The 16,398-nt window shown below is 47.3% G+C and overlaps 1 long non-coding RNA gene across 5 annotated transcripts in view; it reads right to left on the reverse strand.

Moving 5' to 3' along the window:
• The window catches only part of LOC146822423 (uncharacterized), a 107,867-nt gene that overhangs the window by 40,361 nt on the left and 51,108 nt on the right, over nucleotides 1-16,398 (reverse strand). For all 5 annotated transcript variants that reach the window (XR_014963294.1, XR_014963296.1, XR_014963295.1 and 2 more), the window contains exon 2: nucleotides 832-903. This is a non-coding gene — a long non-coding RNA (uncharacterized LOC146822423). The remainder of the gene's footprint in view (nucleotides 1-831; nucleotides 904-16,398) is intronic.

Raw genomic sequence — 16,398 nt, forward strand, 5'->3', positions numbered from 1 at the left:
GACGAAGTACACGTTCACAATGTATAGAAAATGGACGAGGTGTACTGAGGCTGGCAAAGTGCAGAAGTAATGCCCATGCTATGCCCGCTCTAATTCTTAATGCACCAACCAAGGATCAGCCCATTGATACTGAACATCCTACGCATGGAACTAAAGGAAGTAGGACATATTAGCACACATTTTAATGCTTGCCAGAAGTGGAGAATGCCAGATGTTCTGCAGCAATTATAGGGGAACTCGAAGTCTTCACTGGAAAATTCAGGTCACTGTGGAAATCCTCAATTTCCTTAGCTCCCTATCAGGTGTAGAGCATACTTTCAAATTTTAGCACTCATCAACCCGTCGAGCTTTAATCTAGTGCCCGGAAACTAGCTGCTACAATGCCCTAGCCAGTGCCCGAGGCCCTCAATAACCGTAACACCACACACCCATCCTATAGTTGTAATAATACACACATATGACATGCTGAAGATATGCAGCCACACAAAAAACTTGCTGAGTGACATGGCACACTGAACCTTACTCTATTAAAACAACATATTGTACACTTATGCAAACTAAAGTTCAAAAGAAATGCCGAAACCCTCTCCTATATACAATGTACCAACAGCCCTTGAGTGACAACCTGCCAACATAGACCTCGTCCAAAACTCAGTGAAGCATTGCACAAAACTGTTGAACTGCCTCTTTTTGTCATTTCTTCCAAAATGACTATGCTCTGTAATAGGTCACGTTTCCGGAGAATGTCCTCCGACCTCGTTGCGTGCTGAGATTGTTAAATGGTGTGCTCCTCGCTCAAAATCATGCATTTCTTAGAAGATCGAAACTTACCGTATCCCTTGTTGAACGTATCTCTGGCACACTTGCCAAGGTCAGCATAACATGGTGGAACAGCCATTGAATCTGGAAGAAACAAGAGAAAGATATTGAAACTCAACAGCAATATCACAAGTACCTTGCTAAAAGTAACGAGTAATGTGAGCAGTAGTGACGTGTCTATAACAATCTGAGAACTGCCTTGATACTGTGATGGTGAAAACACGGAATACAATCATTTACACTGTAAGACAAAAAGCAAAGGGAGCACAGGCATGTCCCAGGAAAGAGCAAGGGGTTCCAGGCACAATCGAAAAAGTCTTTTCAGCACAAATCCAAAAGAGGTGTCTTTTGATTTATGTATACCCTCTGGTCAACACCAGTCGCCTCGAATATGGCTGATGGCTAATGTGCATTCCATATCATGTGCCCCTTCTTTATGTCGCCCCCCCTTGCATCTCAATTACACATTCACTGAACTCTAGTATTACCACATGCACTAGTCTCAACGTCTGGCAGAACTCGTAAATCCAATATACACAATATTAGCCAGCAGTTAACAATCACAGCATCCAATAACACCCACCATCAACAAATCATGTTCATACTTACCCACTGACATAACAGGTATGTTTATTAACCTAATCTATGGTAGACTCCTGAAAAACAAAGAAAAAAGTAGCATCTGAAACAAGTGCGCGCGCGCTAAAAGTAAAAAAAAGTGTCGGCAAAAGTGAAAGCATTCACTTGCGGGAGCAAGCAGCGCCAGGAGCGATAATTGATACCATATGGCGCAGCTCGCTCCCGCATGTGAATCGCCAAACGATTGCTAAAAGTCTTTTTGCCCATGCAGCGCATGCGCGTTACGTAGGCAAGACCTAAAAATGAGCAGCATCGTCACGTGTGATCCCGGACTAAACGACAAGAAACTCCAAGATGGCGACGTTTAAATCTAATAAAGGTGCATGGAAAAAGAAATAGGACAGGCTGGTGGTGGATCTGTACAGAGTTTGGTCGCCATATTTAAACGGTGATAATCGCGAGTAGATTGTAATCGATCCGTATAGAGTTTGGTCGCCATGTTTAATCAGTGAAAATCGCGAGTACATTGTAATCGAACCAACCAAGCAGAATAGAAAGGGGAGATCAGTCTCACATCCAGGCCACCCAGTGCAAGAGAAAGCTTAGTGACACATTATTTCGCTTCATGTCTACAGCATACATGCCAACATTTCAAAAGAACAAAGTGGGAGATTTAAAAAAACAATTCGGGAGAATGGGGACTTGAATCGGGTTACTGTCATGTATGGGCTTTGGAAGCGTGCTGCTGCAGTATCAGACATTTGAAACGTAAATGCAAATTTTTTTCTTACCTTTCAGAAGAATGTAGCGCAATGGCAGGCAGAGAGAGGGTGATGCTAGTGTTGTGCACTGACTGGCCTAGCAGGTTGCTTGCAGTGCATGCACTACCCCCCTCAACCCCACCTCGTGTGTGGCAGCCCTGGCTGAAACAGCTTCCCGGGCACACACACAGCCGCACCCCGAGTACTTCACAGGTCTTTAAAAGACCATTTGCTTGTCAATGAGGCTTTGTTGGTTTTTCACCCCTTCTAGAGCCCCTGCATCGCCACTCTGACTATTGCTGGAAGAATTAGCACATTACACAATACCAGCCCTGTCAGCTGAAACCCAAGAGGAATCGGGTTTTTGCTTGCGGGAATCGGGAGGCGGAGACTAGCCTTGAAATAGATAGTCTCCCGCCTGAATCAGGAGGGTTGGCATGTCTGCTACAGATATAAAAGCAAAGTCCCCCCTAGTCTCTTTATGAGGCTTGAAGTCGGAATACACAAGTTACAAGTTAAATATCAACAGTAAATAGCACCGTTTCTGGCGGTGGGGGTAGCATTCCACCCTTCTAGAGGGAGAGACATGTTCACACTGGCTAAACCTGGTAGGACTTTCCTGAGCCCTGGCATCACAAATGGATGCCTCTGCCACAGACACGGGTCTGGCCTCCTGCTGCTGAACGAAACTCCGGTAGGGGAGGCCTGGACAATAGGTTTCCTGTCGAAGGGAGGTGTGACCACCTCCCCAGACAGAAAGATGTGTATTGGGGCTGGGCGGGAGCACTCTCTGGTGCTTTGAAGTCCTGCACTGGGGCACGTTTGCTGTCCCTGTGCATAGCCCAGTTCAAACCGGTTGCAGGGGCTACCTGCCCCTGCTCTGGCGTGAAACTGGACAAAGGAAATGGGTGTAACCACCCATCTTTCCAGGCCCACCCATAGGTGGGGCCTTAGAGTTAGTCCATCTCCTAAACTTACAATAAGTATAGGAATCCAGTCGCTGGGACTTTAGATTACCCTGGACGAAACTCTGCAATATATATCCTGGACCTTCAACGTTCTATCCTGACTAGAAGACTGAAGAAATCTCCCTTGGGGTCAAGGAGTGACTCCCCTGCTTGGCAGACACCAAAGAAGCAACTGACCGGTCTGCATTTCTGAAGCTCCCACCGGATGCTGAAGTCTTTGCATTACCAGAGGTAGATTTCCAGACTTCCCGAGGCTACCCTGAGTCCACAGCAAAGCTGAGGCCAGTGGCTATCGTGGGTGATGGGGAACCATGACCCCTGGACACAGTGAACTTTTGCAGCAACACCATCTTCCTGGTCCTCCTCGAAGTTGTGCTTTGGGCTCCGAGTAGCCCCATCCTTGAGCACCTCCTGCACTGAAGATTGTTGGCCTCCACTCCACGAGTGACCCATGGGACAGCTTCAAGTGTGACCGCTTGAGGCTCCTTCGCGATCACTAGCCCATTGGCTAACAGCTCCCCACGAAGGCAACTCCTTTTCTGCTTGGGCTTTCCTAGTTGCTCCAGATGTGCCCTGACTTTCCCTTGCTGGGTGAGTCCCTCAGACCTTGCTGGTCTGCACCGCAGTCCTTTCTCTGAATTCCAGTGACTTGCCGTTGTCAAGGCTTGTGGGGTCCATTCTGGTCGCCGACACAGCAGCACTCGACAAACTTTATGGGACAACTCGAATCCGGCTCGTGGACTTCGTCAACACCTCCTGGACCTCGTGGCTGAAGAGTCAAGACACCCATCAACTCACCTTATTCAGAGTTGAGGGGTCAGAGAATAATTCTGGATGCCCTAAGTCAGATGACAAGTTTCTTACGTATTTCAGCCACTTAATATTATCAACCTCGTTCAAGCTGAGACAATCTGTAATGATTTCCCTGTTAAAATATGTCTCTTGGTTGGTCCAGACTTTGTGCCATAAAATAATGGGGGAAGAATTTATAATGTCCGTAATATACGTGAGGCCAAGTTCATTATGCATCACATATGTTGAGGTACCACGTGGGACAGGCAGAAGATAGCGCAGAAATAAGTTCTCAAAACGTTGGATATGATCGACGTGCTCGATTCCCCATATCCCAGATCCGTAAGTGCCGGTCGAAACACACTTGGCCTTGTAAATCTGTAATAAGGGGTTAATCGGGCGTCCCCCCAGCTTTTTTGAGAAATTTGTCAGTGCGCCTATGGCTTTAGAAAACACAGCACCCCTAGCTTGAGCGGCAGCCCGCCAGGTGCCCCTCTTATCAAAAGTAATGCCCAGGTATGGGAACCTATCTGTGCTTTCCAGCTTACTACCATTTAAAAAGATGGAGCATTGTTTCTTTCCAATTCCTAGATCACAGGACATAGTGAAGGTTTTGGAGGCATTAACTTTTAAACCTCTCTGTGACATGAAATCGGTGAATTCACTCACTGCCCTTTGAAGCCCCATTCGAGTCTGTGACATTATTGCTGCGTCGTCCGCATAAAGAAGTATGGGTATGGGTTTCCCATTTATAGTAGGGTAGTCATAGTAATTTCTGTTAAGGTGATGACCGACAGAATTTATATAGAGGGTAAAAAGTAAAGGGGCTAATATGCATCCCTGTCTTACACCTCTCCTAATATAAAACCTATCGCAACATTCTCCCCGTCTACCATATCTAACACGGGCTGATGCTCCCCTATAGAGCTCTTTAAAAAATGCAAGAATAGGGGGCTCTAGTCCAATCTCAACAAGAGATTCCCAGAGGAGCTCATGATCGACGCAGTCGAATGCGGAGCTAAGATCTACGAAAGTCACAAAAAGGTTCCCCTTTTTTGCCTGAGTATATTTGGCAATTATGAGGGTCAAATTCAAACCTTGCTCGGTGGTGCCTCTACCCTGTCTGAAGCCATATTGTAAATTGGAAATTATGGCTTGCTCACCTATCCAATCGTGGATTCTATTTAAAATAATTCGCCCTGCGACTTTCATTAAAGAGTCAAGCAGTGAGATTGGGCGATAATTAGAGGGATTATTCCTATCGCCTTTTTAAAAAATCGGCACTACAACTGCCTCGGGCCATGTGTCAATGAAGCCTGTGGCATTCAGAGAATTTAGAACATTGGTGAGCAAGGGGGCCCACAAATCCGGCTGTGATTTAAAAACATCAATTGGTACACAGTCCGGGCCAGGTGCCTTCCCAGAAGGGCTTTCTTTCAGTGCCACGAGTACCTCAGCACAGTCGAAAAAAACGTCCAGAGGAAAAAGACTAGAAGTATTTGACTCTGTCTGAGGGTTGGGGTGACTTTCCAAGGCGCCCACATGTTCTTTAGGGTCTGGTATATCATATAAAGTGCCAAAGTGACTAACCCAGGTTTCAGCGGTTATAGCTAAATCAATTTTTGTTGGCTGGGCGCACTGCAAGAAAGGTGCATTTACTGCCTTCCAAAAGGCGGTATTATCCCTGTTACTAAAGGCTTCCTGTAAAGCTAGCCAGGCCTCTGATTTCAGCTGGTTTTTTCTAGCCAGTCGGACTGCACTGTAATTTTGTCTGGCTTGCCGTATTTCTGACTGGTTTCTTGGATTAGTTTTTAGGGCAATTTTTAGATGTTTCAGGGCTTTAGAGCAAGTCCTATTAAACCAGCCTTGGCTGCATAATGAAGTTTTCCTTGGGGCTCGTGTAAGTAATCTTTTAATCTCCTTCGTAATTGTGGAAAAAGAAGAACAAATGTTACTTACCTGTAAACTGTGGTTCTCCAGTATTGGTGTCTTTCATAGATTCACATGCTTGAATATTCCCCGTCGTCGAAGTGGGAGTCCCACGGTATATATAAAAAGCAATAAGTATCATGTATATATATATATATACACATACATAACCACATAAGAGTATATACATACCCAAATAAACTTATATATATATAGTTCAAATAACATATCAAGTTAAAATACCATAGGATAGCATTGAGACATAGGAAAGCATTGAGAAAAAGAATCACTTTGCTAACATATCACTGTCATTTTATAGTCCAAACTCCAGCCAATCAGGCGCTAGCACCCTCTAGAACCTTCTCCTCAGAGGCTCAGACCCTCAGATTTTCGAGCACGAGAGTGACCATAGAGCCGAAAGAGGAGAAGAGAGCCTCTGAGGGGAGGAGGGTGGGTCGCATGTGAATCTATGAAAGACACCAATACTGGAGAACCACAGTTTACAGGTAAGTAACATTTGTTCTTCTCCAGTATTTGGGGTGTCTTTCATAGATTCACATGCTTGAATAGAATAGTAAGCAGTAAACAGTATTCGGCTGACCAAGCCGTATTGATATTGCATGTAATACAATGACAATGTATTTAAAACGCAATTAATAATACCCCAGGAGGAGGGAAGTAGCAGAGGCTCACCTTATTTAAACAGATTTCGTAGAACTGCCTGTCCCACAGCCGTGTCTGCTTCGTTAATGGATTCCAGACAGTAGTGCTTCGTAAATGTGTGCCTGCTGGACCACGTAGCTGCCCGGCATATCTGATGGATGGGCACACCAGCGAACAGGGCAGTGGAAGATGACATAGCCCTCGTTGAATGGGCTCTCACTCCCGAAGACAGAGGCTTACCAGCCTTTTGATGGCAAAAAGAGATTGCTGATGAAACCCAACGGGCAATCGTAGGTTTGGTGACCGATTGTCCTTTGCAAGCACGCCCGTAGGCCACAAACAACTGGTCAGATTTGCGAAAGGATTGAGTTCTGCTAATGTAGAATTTAAGACATCTCTTCAAGTCCAGAGAGTGGAAGCTTTGCTCCGCCGGAGTTTGTGGATGCGGGAAAAAGGTCTTTAAAAGCACCGGTTCGTTAAGATGGAAATCGGATGGTACTTTAGGTATAAAAACCGGATTAGTGCGGAGGATGACACAGTCCGATCTGAATTGAAGGAACGGAGGCTTTATTGTAAAGGCGTGAATGTCACTGACTCTGCGGGAAGAGGTCAGAGCAAGGAGGAGGGCCACTTTCCAAGTTAAAAATTTGACATCCGCTGAGTGGATAGGTTCGAAGGGCGCCTTCATGAGCTGAGCCAGCACGATGTTCAGGCGCCACGTGGGTGGAGGACGCCGAATGGGCGGGAACATTCGGAAGAGACCCTTGAAAAATTGCTGTATGACTCTGGATGAATAGAGAGAGGACGAGCCGTCTTGTCGGAAGCGAGATATTGCCGCTAGAAAGACCTTTAAGGTAGAGTGCGATAATCCAGACTGCGCTAGTTGTAGGAAGAACGGCAGAATGTGTTCTGGGGGAGCGTGCACAGGATGAATGTGGGCGGAAGCACACCAAAGACAAAATCGCTTCCATTTGAGCTTATACGTTTTCACTGTGGATGGAGCTCTTGCCTTAGCTAACACCTCCCTGCAGGCTGGAGGAATGTTCAAATGAGCAAATTCAAGGTGCTCAGGTTCCAAGCCGACAAGCTGAGAGAGCTGGGATTCGGATGGCATATCCGACCATCGTTCATTGTCAGCAGATCCGGCTTCAGGTGGAGAAGGATGGGCTCGCGTTGGGATAGGAGAAGCAACTCCGAAAACCATGCTTGCCGAGGCCACCGTGGAGCTATTAGGAGTACATGGCACGGTTGTTGTCTCATCTTCCGCAGCACTCGCGGAATCAAAGGAATCGGCGGAAAAGCGTACGCAAATATCCCGTACCAATTGATCGAAAGGGCATTTCCGCACGACCCTTGGTGGGGAAACCAGCTTGCGTAGGACTGGCATTTTGCATTCTGCGGGGTTGCGAAGAGGTCGATTGTCGGGTGACCCCAAAGGTTGAAGACAAATTCCAGAGTCGGTTGATGTAACTCCCACTCGTGGGTTGATGATGCTGACCGACTGAGTGCATCCGCCAGAGTATTGGAAATGCCGGGCAGATGAATTGCTTGTAACGTCATCTGATGGAGTATGGCCCAACTCCAAATCCTCTGCGCCAGACGGGAGAGCAGTGGAGATCTTGTCCCGCCCTGTTTGTTCAGGTAGTGCATGCACGTGGTGTTGTCCGTCTGAATGAGGACTGACTTCCCTTGGAACTGCAGGCGGAAGGATTTCAACGCCAACAAAATGGCCATCAGTTCTAGTCTGTTGATGTGCCAGCAACGCTGAGCCGTTGACCATTGGCCCTTGACGGATAGATCTTGAAAATGTGCGCCCCAACACTCCATGGATGCGTCCGTGGTAAGGACGAGTTCTGGGGTTGTCGACAGAAAAGATGTTCCTGCTGCGATGTTGGCAGGACGGGTCCACCAATGCAGCGCTTGAGCCATGCGGGGTGACACCACGAGCCGATCGTTGAAGGAACCGGATATCTGGCGCCACTGCTTGTCTAGCTCCTCTTGAATGATACGACTCTTTAGTCTGCAGAGAGGGATCAAAGCGATGCATGAGGACGCCATTCCCAGAAAGGATTTCAATATGCGGACTGAAACTGACTGCTTTGCTGCGATGGAGCTCGCAAGCTGTTGAATCCGTTCTTGACGCTCTGCTGAAGCGAAAGCCATGGCTGTGCTCGTATTGATACAAGCACCGAGAAAGGTCTTGCACGTAGTCGGCGTGAGTTGAGATTTTTGTACATTGATCGACAGCCCCAGGGACTGGAACAGATCGAGACAGCGCTGGGTATCGAGGGCCGCCTGGTGGGAGGATTGAGCTTTGACGAGGCAATCGTCCAGGTAGGGGTATATCTGAATACCCTCTTGTCGTAAGTGAGCCACCACCGGGGCCAGGAATTTTGTAAAGACCCGCGGGGCTGAGCAGAGTCCGAAGGGTAGGACTTTGAATTGGTAATCCTTGTGGCCCACTCGAAATCGTAGGTATTTCCTGTGGCGTGGCAGAATGGGCACATGGAAATATGCGTCCTGCAGATCGATCGTTGTCATGTAATCCTCCTGAGAAAAGAATTGGAGGATGTCCTTCAATGTGAGCATCCGAAAGGACTGAGTCTTGAGAAATTTGTTGAGCAATCTTAGATCGAGGATGGGACGCCATTCCCCTGATTTCTTTAGTATGAGGAAAAAACGGGAATAGAATCCCAACCCTCTTTGATATTTCGGAACCACTTCGATGGCACCCTTGTTTAACATTATTTGGATCTGTTTGAAAAGTTCTTTGAGATGGGCGGGAGGAGGCCCGGATGGAGGTGTGCGTGGAGGAACCTTCACAAACTCTAGGGCGTGGCCCCTTGAAATAATATCCAGAACCCAGCGGTCCGAAGTGATTGAGGACCAGGTTGAAAAGAACTGGGAGATTTTTCCTCCAACAAGAACTAGAGGACAACTGGGAAAAGGAAGTTTTTTCCGTACACAGTCACTGTTTCTTGGTTGAATTCCCTCTGTAATTCGACTTCCCTCTATATGACTTGCTAGTTTGCTGTCTGTAGGACTGCTGCGGTTGTGAAAAGTACCGTTGTTGCCCTTGGTTGTACGAGCGGTATTGGGACGAGGACCCACGAAAGGATGATGATGAGGAGGTGCCGCGGCCGCGCGCACCTCGAAAGGGCTGCTTCCTAAACTGTAGAGTGCCGAGGGAACGAGCCGTATCCGTGTCCTTTTTTATGGTTTGCAAGGCATCTTCCACATGCTGGCCGAATAATCACTCCCCGTCATATGGCATGTCCAAAATCTTAGCCTGGACCTCTTGCCGAAAAGAGGTTGATCGAAGCCAGCCCTGTCTTCTTAGGGCGGCTGCTCCCGCCAATTGGCGGAAACCGGTGGATGCGATGTCAACAGAGCAGTCAATGATCTCGGATGACGCCCTCTCACCCTCTTGCAGGATCTTCTGAGCTTCCGCTCTAGAATCCTCCGGTATAAGCTTGACCAATGCAGCCATGTCCGACCACATCTGTCTATCGTAACGGCCGAGGATTGCCAAAGAATTCGCAGCCCGGACCGTTGTTGACGCCATGGTTGAAAACTTCTTGCCTATGGCATCCAGGCGACGGCCGTCGCGATCCGGAGGCGCCGACATTGGAGATGATGGATTCTTGGAGCGGCGCTGTGCCGCTTGTGTGATCACTGAGTCCGGCTTAGGTTGAGACACCAAGCAGGCTGGGGAAGAATCCGGAGCTTTGTACTTTTTCTCCAGGTGTGGGAGCACCGCCGGAATAGAATTAGGTGTCTTCATTAACTTTATGCCTTTATTCCATATGAAGTCTATAATTGGCACAGCTCGTACTTGTTTCTGAGGCTGGGACTTGAAGTCGTACAAGAAACAGTCCTCTTCCCTAACCACCATGGGAAGGTGAAAGCGTTGCGCTGCTCTCTCCATCAGCTGATGGAACCCTGTTATGTCGACAGGTGGCGAGTTGACTGGTGACCTTGGCGGTGATGCGGGCGAATTGATTTGGTAGTCATCCCAGTCCGCCATAGAGTCGTCCTCTGGGAGCTCACCCTCTTCCGTATCTAGATTATCCATATTATCATCCTCTGCATTGGAAGGCAGTGCAGGTGTGGAGGGCGTAGGTATCGTTGGCAATATAGGATGAGGTGGAACCTCAGATGGCGCTTCACGTGGAGAATTTTGAGAGGATGCTGGAAAGCGACGATTATAATCTTTCAACATATATTGGAGGTTGGAAATAAGCCGCACAGGAAGCTGCACCATAGGAACCGGAGCAGAGGAATTTTGCTCTTCTTCCTGTTCGTAGTATTCATCCTCCTCAGAATCTTGGCACTTTATATGGAGCTCAGAAGGACTATGAGCATCCCGAAAAGGAGACTGATCGCCCTCATCCGAATCGTCCTCATCCCCTGAGGGAAATAGTTGACGAGGTGGCCGTGGTCCAGGTGGTAACATAACTGGGTCTAGTATGGCCTTACGACGTAGCATTAAGGAGCTGTCCACAGACCCCGGTGCTGGCGTTGACATTGGCACCAATGGCATTGTCGCAAAATTTGACCCCACCGTCGTCGAGGCGACCGTCGACGAAGTAGTCGACGACGGAGCTGCCGTCGACGAGGAGGCTGCCGTCGACGAGGAGGCTGCCGTCGACGAGGAGGCTGCCGTCGACGGGGTGGCTGCCGTCGACGGGGTGGCTGCCGTCGACGGGGTGGCTGCCGTCGACGAGATGGCTGCCGTCGACGGTGTGGCTGCCGTCGACGAGGCTGCCGTCGACGAGGCTGTCGTCGACGGGGCTGTCGTCGACGATGAAGATTTCCTCTTCTTCTTTTTATCCATCGTCGACGGAGTTGTAGACGTCGACGGAAGCGCCAGCTTCCCAGTCGTCGACGAAGAGGTGAGTGGTATCGTCGACGAGATAGTTCTAAGAGACACACATACTACCGTCGACGGAGAAGACGTCGACGAAGTCAGTGTCGTCGACGAAGGATATCTGCTCGATACCGTCGTCACTGTCGTCGACGAGGCTGATGAAGTAGCCGATCTCGTCGACGGAGGGGCCGTCGACGGGTCCGTCGACGGTTTTGAACGTTTCTGACTGGAAACATGTACTGACGGAGTCAAAGACGCCTGAGAGCTACGTCTCGGGGGCGCAGACGTGGTAACAGAGACTTTGCCTGTAGACACTTCCTCAAGGTGAAGTCTCTTCTTTTTCAGAAAAGGAGATGGCAAGTCCTGGACACTTCCACGCTTTGAGGAGACTCCTGTTTTGACAGAGGCTACACTTTCCACCTCAGAAAGTGGGTTGTCTGTATCCTTTAGTTTTTGAAGCCATATTAAAAGGCGACCTTCTCTATCTTTCAAAGTTTTGTGAGAGAAAGTTCTGCAGATCTTACAGTTAGCCACCTTATGATCAGGATACAGACAATAAATACATTTCTCATGGGGATCCTCAGAGAAAAGTCTTGACTTTCCGCAAGATGAACAAGGACGGAAAAGAGATTTCTTACTTGCAGACATGATGAGAGACAAAAAACTTCAAACCAGATGAAGAACTGAGCAGAGCTCAGGGAGACTCCCTTCACACGACGTGCGGTAGAAAATCTGAGGGTCTGAGCCTCTGAGGAGAAGGTTCTAGAGGGTGCTAGCACCTGATTGGCTGGAGTTTGGACTATAAAATGACAGTGATATGTTAGCAAAGTGATTCTTTTTCTCAATGCTTTCCTATGTCTCAATGCTATCCTATGGTATTTTAACTTGATATGTTATTTGAACTATATATATATAAGTTTATTTGGGTATGTATATACTCTTATGTGGTTATGTATGTGTATATATATATATACATGATACTTATTGCTTTTTATATATACCGTGGGACTCCCACTTCGACGACGGGGAATATTCAAGCATGTGAATCTATGAAAGACACCCCAAATACTGGAGAATGGCTGATTGCCTGGGGACTTTCTGATGTTGACAGGCATATCTGTATATGCTCGTAGGTATTTTTGACCAAAGAGTTAAGAAAAGCAGGGGGGACTACTTTATCCCATTTTAAATAAAGCCCCGTAGTACTTCCCAGTTTGTGTGGCGGGGTATCGGACGGATTCTTCCTTACGTCAGAATTAACAAGTGAGGTTAATTTTAAGGTCACCACGATAGGGTAGTGATCACTAATGGCACTATCAAGAGTCTCCCAATTAAATATGGTCTCTGAGTACCTGGAGGATAACAAAGTGTAATCAATTATAGAGTGACAGCCTCTCCCATTGTAAGTTGGTTTGAAGCACTTTGGTGGAGAACACAACTCATTCACAAATGATAAGTTGAAATGAGATGTTAGGCCATTTAAAAGGTCTCCTAATTTAGTGTGCGAAAAGTGGGTAGAGGTATCACTGCTAATAGAGTCCAAACCACAGGTGCCTTTATTACTCTGTGTGCACAGTGGACAATTAAAATCCCCCACCCAGATAAGCAACATATCAGTTTTAAGGTGGTTCTCAATTTTTATTAAGTCGGCCTTTAAGCCATTGAGAACCGATTCATAACGGGAACTTGGGATGTTGTTATAAAAATTGACCAAAGTAATGTTTTTAAAATGACCACTTGTTAAGAAAATAATCTGATAATATTCAGTCCCAGTAAAGTTTGTTTGTGATAATCCACCTTCCACTGATATGTACGTCGAGAGCCCACCCTTATTTCTGCCATATGAACTAGGAAAAGCTGGGGTGTGTAAAGTCTTATACCCTAAAAGATGTAGTTCATTGATAGTCCAGGTTTCCTGCAAGCAGATGATACTATGGCAAGATATAATTTGTACCCATAGGGGGTTGGTCAATTGGTCAAGGAGCCCTGCCACGTTCCAAGACAATAAGCTATCCCCCAGTGGGGAGTTTTTATTACAGATGTTACCATTCATGGTATCCTTCGGAGTCTCAGTAATTTCCTGAGATACAGAAGAAATTAATAAAAGTGAAGTATCACTCGTTGGATGGTAGGTCGAAAGAGAGTTAGATGTTAAACTGCCAATTAATCTATCAGATTCAGGATTTAAAGGATGACAATCAATGGCATAATTTGACTTTATCCCGGGCTTACCAAAGTTCATAGAGTTAATCTTCTGGTTAGGATGATCAGAATCTGAAATGTTTTGCAGAGGACTCGTAATAAAAAGATTACCAGCCTCACTCTCGGGGTTTGAGAGTCAGTCTAAATCATCTAAGCCAGAGAGAGTGGCATATTGGTTTGAAGTGGGAAGAGTAAAATGGTGGGCCTCTGTAATAACTGTGGATAATGAGTGTGGTTTTGGAGGGTTTAACAAAAGAGAACGGGGATAAAAATAACTTAGATCATGCGTCGAGATGCCTGCACCCCTACTCAAGGTATACCAGTCCACTATGTGGTGCAAAACCCTGCGATCTATAAAATTTACGATGATGACGTCTCCCTGGATATCCTTTGGTCTGGGGCCCACCCATCTTAGTCTTCTCACATGGAGCATTTCACCATTAATATCAGGGGGAAGTGGCCTGTTTTGACTCAGCCAATGTACTACCTTGTTTTTAAGTTCTTGGTGTCTCTCTGTTTTACCCGGGACCAGCTCCGGGACACCTGTGAGTATCACTACATCATAAGGAGCTGCTTCTGGAGGCAGGTCGATATGGTGGGTCATTCCCTCCCTGCTATTCGGAGGTGGCTGCATGTTGACATTGTTGCGATGGGGCTCAACAAAATTGTGTGTTTGGTCAGCTCTACCGTCTCTTTCGCCGATAGTTCTTTCCTCTGATGTAAACTTGGCAGCATGTATATTCTCCTTTCCGGCTGGTGGAATTGCCTGGCTGACTTTTTGATTAAGTGAGGGGGGCCCAGCGTTGGGGATAGGGATAGAGTTTTTTAACAAACAGGTGTTCAAATCCCTATTTGGTGCAGTAATTAAAGCAATTGATGCTTCCAGGGACGATAACTGTACTGCAATATTTTTGACCCTCTCCACCAGGGGTAAAAGTAATGATTTTACTAAGTGCTCTATGTCGCCCAATAAATTGGAGGGAAGCGACATAGGTAACTGGGTACAAACTTGTGAGGGCTCTACAGGTATTGAAATCAACGGGGTTTGAGGAATAACTTTGGACAGCTCAGAGTGGGCGTCTTTCCTCCCTTTTTTCTTGTGCAATGTTTTCTTTACTAACGACTTAGGGGCAGTGGATTTGTTTCTGACAGCCTTTCTCTTATTATTTTTGACAATTTTAATTGGAATCAGGTCCTGAGAAGAAATGTCCATTGTAGATTGTGTGTTTGAAATATGTGTATTGATAGCCTTTGATGTAACCGGTATGTCTGTTAAATCGTGTAGCTGCGGAGAGAAGCCAGCGTCATATACAGAATCAGTGCCAGTATTAGGGGTCGGCGGTGAAAGTGCATGCTGAATATGACCTAGGGACGAGCGCTTATGGTACATAGGGTCCAAAGACAGACGGCGCTCTGTAATAGCTATCTCTTGCTCTAAAACAGTAGCAGCCCAGGTAATAAAGTGGTCTAATGTCCCCCTGACTGAACCCCCCACCAGGGATTTCCTAGTTTTACTAAGGCGAGTAGGCATAATGTGACAGGACAAGTGGTGCACTATCAACCTCCAATGCAATACGGAAAATATAAGCAACTGTTAATGTTTGGCAAATAGACTGCGGAGCAAATTACTTGAGATATATCCAACCACATATGAACAACAGTAAGTCGAATGATGCTCACACAGATATGTCTTGTAGAGGCCTCAGCGTCCAGCGTTAAAGGGGGATGGCCCAGCCCAGCCTCTATCGGCCTTGGACGGCCGTAGATGGTACGTCCCGCGCGCGTCCCGCGATGCGGAGGGAGCTTGTTGGCTTTTAGCGCCTCCGGGCGCGGAAGTCTGGTCAATTAGGGGCGGGCTCCACAGCCGGGAATGCTGGGGATTGTAGTCCTCGCAATCCGCTCGCCGCGCGCTGCTAGCTGGAACCACAGCAGCGTCGGCGGGATCGAGCAGGAGAGACCCCGGACACCCAACGGCCCCACACCTCTGCCCCAGGTCCACAGGTCGCAGGTAAACATCACGGGTGATTTGCAGAATTACGAAGAGGCTCCCGCTCCACCGAGGGAGCTTGTTGGCTTTTAGCGCCTCCGGGCGCGGTAGTCTGGTCAATTAGGGGCGGGCTCCACAGCCAGGAATGCTGGGGATTGTAGTCCTCGCACTCCGCTCGCTGCTAGCTGGAACCACAGCAGCATCGGCGGGATCGAGCAGGAGAGACCCTGGACACCCAACGGCCCCACACCTCTGCCCCAGGTCCACAGGTCGCAGGTAAACAGCACGGGTGATTCGCAGAATTACGAAGAGGCTCCCCTTATGACCATAGAAACCTAAGTAAGATTGTCCCTCCCTACCAGAGTGGGGATTTGATTTGATTTTATAATTTTGATTTTATAATTTTATATCGCGCTGAATCACCCCTGGGGGTATCTCTGCGCTAGCAACAGCAAGCTGGTCATTGAACTATAAAAGATATATCTTCATAAGTTTTCTAAAACGGAAAAGGGGCATTTCCATACGGAGGAAAAAGGGAAGACTGTTCCAGAATGTAGGGGCTAAATACGAGAATGCCTTACCACCTGAGCGGGCTTTCTTTACTCTAGGAACAGAAAGACGTTTTTTTGAGCCTGATCTAAGAGAGGATATGGGGTGATACATTTCCAATTTCTTAGTGAGGTAGTGAGAACTGAGTTCATTTATGGCCTTGAAAATCATACAGCCTGTTTTAAATTGTACTCTTTTCCTAACTGACAGCCAGTGTAGTTCACGCAGTAGGGGCTGTGAAGGAGTCCTAGCTGGAGAATCGGTTACTAGGCGAGCGGC

Source organism: Triturus cristatus, chromosome 6 (assembly GCF_964204655.1).
Source record: "Triturus cristatus chromosome 6, aTriCri1.1, whole genome shotgun sequence".
NCBI lineage: Eukaryota > Metazoa > Chordata > Amphibia > Caudata > Salamandridae > Triturus > Triturus cristatus.